The sequence below is a fragment of the Ranitomeya variabilis genome, chromosome 4 (assembly GCF_051348905.1).
Source record: "Ranitomeya variabilis isolate aRanVar5 chromosome 4, aRanVar5.hap1, whole genome shotgun sequence".
In the NCBI taxonomy this organism is placed as follows: Eukaryota; Metazoa; Chordata; class Amphibia; order Anura; family Dendrobatidae; genus Ranitomeya; species Ranitomeya variabilis.
In genome coordinates this window covers 151,087,488-151,091,976 of record NC_135235.1, presented here as the reverse complement: position 1 = coordinate 151,091,976, position 4,489 = coordinate 151,087,488, and the positions used below count along the sequence as shown (strand labels likewise).

General features: G+C 36.2%; 1 long non-coding RNA gene across 1 annotated transcript; it reads right to left on the bottom strand.

Annotated features, from left to right (window-relative positions):
- Positions 1-265: 265 nt before the first annotated feature.
- LOC143768532 (uncharacterized) lies at positions 266-2,050 on the bottom strand. The gene is made up of 3 exons (XR_013213927.1): positions 1,914-2,050; positions 1,523-1,585; positions 266-527 (listed from the first exon to the last, which is right to left on the bottom strand). It is a non-coding gene; the product is annotated as an uncharacterized LOC143768532 (long non-coding RNA).
- Positions 2,051-4,489: the final 2,439 nt, after the last annotated feature.

Genomic DNA, 4,489 nt, shown 5'->3' with positions numbered 1-4,489 from the left:
TAGACCTGGAAACTACACCTCTGTATTAGCGGTAGCACGCTGCTTAATATTGTGGTTCATTTAATAAGGGAAATGGGTGAGAAATATCTATTCTTGTGGACATCCAATGTTATTATGTTCTGAAATTACGCTATATATTGGCAACAAATGGGTGTATGTAGATTTCCATTTAAAAGCAGCTATAGGAATATTAACCTTTAGGATTGTGATTATAATCTGCTATTCATTTTGGAAAAATAATTCTTGAATAACTTAAATACAACAATTTTAAATCATCTATGCTTTAATTTGATTAGATGAATTTAGATATATAATTGTAAATACGCATCTTTACAATTTATTTTTTAATTTCATGCTAACATTTAGGCTCAGCTTAATGTTAATTATATGAGGTGCTTATTTCTTGGTTCCAACAATGCCTTGGTTGATTTGACCTCCGCGGCCACAGTTAGTTGCAGAACCACATCCACAACTACAACCCACTCCAATGCTTCCTGACTGGTTTGTCGGGCAGGGATCAACTGTTCCTAAAATAAATAAAACAAAAGCATTAATATTAAAAAAATGTTCTCTAATAAGAATGTAAAGTAATATATCAGACTTTAGTTTTTTAGAATGTCTTATTTTTAACTACTCTTTTTTTTAGTTAGAAAGATTTTTTTAAATTGCAACACTTAGATTAATGACTTCTTTGCCTGAAATCACACAGCATAAATGCTGTTAGTCAAGCAGGAGGAGATGGTTCTGGGCAGGGCATAGTGCCTGCATGATAGAGCCTTCAAATCTTCAAGCAGCTCTTCAACCTCATTTGAATATTAGTTCAAACGCTGATTTCCCAGTAATGTAAGAACAGACTGGTCATAAAAAGGTATTGCTGGATTTGTCTTTCCTTGAGCTACATGCGTATATAAACAATTTGAGGTGCAAAATCCTATGTAAGTTCTTTGCAATATTCAATATCTTTATAACATGAGAATAACCCATAAGTAACCTGCAGATGTCTGGTTTAAACAAATACGTTACCTTGAATTAGCAAAATTAATCTTCTATTTAAATATTGTTAACTTTAGAACTCATTATAATAATTAGTGTTTAAGCAGGGACAATTCTTCTTTTGAAGAGTGCCAGGTAGCATAAGGAGACGTTTAGACCATAGAAGGCTCCTCTGAAAATCTAAATATGCAAATAGGCTACTCAAAGAGGATGAAGAATTGAGCTATCATGCCACATTTTGAAATACGCATCTTAACGCATCTTAAAAGTGAATATTGATACCCTAAAGAGCCTTGACTTAGGAAAAGGAGACAAGCCAGACTCCCCATTTGAAGACACAAGTATCAGGGTGTATACTCCACACCAGTGCAAAACTCGTTTTATGTTACATTTATAAACGGATAAACTATGGGAGGGATACATGATAAGTTTTATTGTTATTGTTTTTAATAGGCCAACAGACAAAATAGACTACAGAAAATATTTGCCTAAATAACTTAAAGTTATAGATGCAATATAAGCTTCTTACCTATGCATTGCACAGGAGTAGGAGGAATAGCAGTAGTTTGGCATGGGTCAACTTGCACACAAGCTGGAATGTGATAGATAAGTACAATTATATAAATACATGATTCATGGTTAAATTTATCAAAATGTGTAACACATATCAATGGCTTCCTGGGAGTTATGAACACAATTTATACAAGTATTGCATCATAAAACATTTTCTACTATGTTTCCTTGAAAAACTTTTCAAATTGCAACTGTGCCATATTAAAGGTTATATTGTAATGTATCAAGACAAGAGATAACATAAATCACTTGGCTTATTTTTAGATTTAGTAAATATTTTATATTTTATTTTTCCAAATGTGTAACATTAAAAGGAAAATAACCAAAAGGATTTCTGCTGTACTTACGGTCTTTGCCGCTGCCACCACCATGAGCAAAACCTCCTCCACCACCTCCACAACCACCTTTAGTTGCAGACATGACTGTTCTACTAAAGTTGAAGTGAATATACTCCGTGCACTTATTCATGCACCTTTTATATCCATTTCTGTAATGTATTATTGATTTGTAGTTTTTTTTTAAATTATCGATAGTCACAGAGGCCAATCAGAGCTCTGCATATACTTCAGTAATTAAATACTTGGAAGGTGAGCCTTGGGGCGGGGTGCATTTCATTAGCCTTCAATTTATTTTTTCTCTCAGCAATGCTAATATGATTGTTAAGTTGTTTACTGCAAACTACCTTAATGAGTCATTTCAGGAATAATAAAACAGTGTCAAGAAGACATGATTATTACATACTAAGCTGGAGGGCATACTAAACCATTCAACTGGTTGAATGAGCTGTAAGCCACAAAATCTAACAAGAAGTACAGACAAATATAGCTACATTATGAAATATATAGCATAAATCTATGTGTATGTAAATAAGTATATATATATATATATATACACATATATTTGAATATATACAGTATATTTAATTCTTCATGCATATATACAGTTGAAACTAGAAGTTTACATAGACTATATAAAAAAGACACATATGCATGTTTTTATCAATATCTGAAAAGAAATCAGAAAAAAACTTTCCCGTTTTAGGTCAATTAGGATTACCAAGCTTATTAATATTTGCCAAATACCAGAATAATGAGAGAAAATGTGTTAAGGTATTTTTATTACTTACTGCAAAGTGAAAAGTTTACATACATTTCATTAGTATTTGGTACCATTAACCTTAAACTTAATAACTTGGGTTAAACATTTGGGATATCCTTCCACAAGCCCATTTCTCAGGACAAAATTGAGGTTTGTAGGTCGCCTTGCTCGCATCTGCTTTTTCAGCTTTGCCCATAAATTTTCAAATGGATTGAGATCAAGGCTTTGCCATAGCCTCTCCAAAACATTGACTTTGTTATCATTATTCCACTGTATTCTTAGGCTTCCATGCTTCTCCATTTTTCCTTGAAACATAATAATGGTCATTAATGTGATGCTAGTCACTTATCACGGTCAAGCAGTGAGTGAGAATGGTCAAGGAGTCCAAGCTCAGAAGCCAGGATGGTATGTCATAAACAGAAGGAACAGACAAAAGCAAAGTCAGGTAATGTACTGATGTCAGAGTTCGGGGAGGATAACGGATCAGAGCTGAAGGCATTAAACAGTTGGATTGTCATAAAGAAGTCCAAGGTCAGGAAAAAGATCAAGCATACAAAGATCAAGGAACAGGAGAAAAAACATCACAAGCTGAATGTACTGTATGTCTGGCAGAGTTCTGGAAGACACAGCTCAGTTAAGTAGCATGGCCATTACCTGGAATAATGAACACTTGGAGACAGGTGATGCCTCAAAGTCTCAGATTGGATAGTTGAGCTGTCAATCAACACACTGACAGCTTAGCACGCCCCTGTACCAGATTGGATGGCCAAGCTGTTAGTAACTGCATCCCAGACTCACTGCGGGGTGGAACCAAGAAATTATCCCCTCTTCTAGGGGGGGAAATTGGACCCCTGGGCTTCCCAGGAAGTTCTAGATGGAAGGCCCAGACTAACCGATCGGCCTTCACATCTCGAGGAGGGACCCAACATCTCTTCTCTGGTACATATCCCCTCCAGTGGATGAGATACTGGAGGGAATTATGGACCCTCCAAGAATTTACAACCCTCTGAACCTCATACTCCAGGCCACCGTCTACTGAAAGTGAAGGAGGCAGGGATCAGGGAGACAATACAAAAGGGACATACTCCTTTAATAGGGATTTATGGAATACGCTAGGGATGCGAAGGGACAGAGGAAGCTTTAAACTAAATGCCACAGGATTGACCACAAGATTAATCTCATATGGACCAAAAAACTTTGGACCCATCTTCGCTGATGGAACTTTAAGTTTAATATTCCTAGAAGACTTCCAAACCTTATCTCCAATTACTAAAACAGGACCCACTGAACATATTCACTCGGCCTTTCATTTTTTGTGAATCTAGGCAGTTCCATTATTATTTTGAACCTTCCTCCCCATATTCCCAAGACTCTGCATGGCAACCTCTACCCCAGGGCATTCATAACTAATACTAGAAAATTCGCCAAAATGGGGATGAAAACTATAACTACAAAAGAAAGCTCTCCAAAATTTAGAGACAAATTGTACTCGCCAATCAAACACAATGAGGGGCGGAACTGTGACAATTATGCCCAAAAAGTTCAATTTTAGTTTAATCAGACCACATGACATGTCTCCAAAAATTAAGTTCTTTGTTCCTGTCTGCATTTGCAAACATTAATCTGGCTTTTTTATGTTTCTTTTGGAGCAATGTCTTCCTCCAGGCACAATGGCCTTGCATATGTCGGACCAAAGCATGTTCATCTCTGGGACACAGAACCTGTCTCCTTCCTGATCAGTATGATGGCTGGACATTCTGATCTTGTACCTTCAGGTATCTTGAAATTATACCCCAGGATGATCCAGACTTGTGCAAGTCCACAA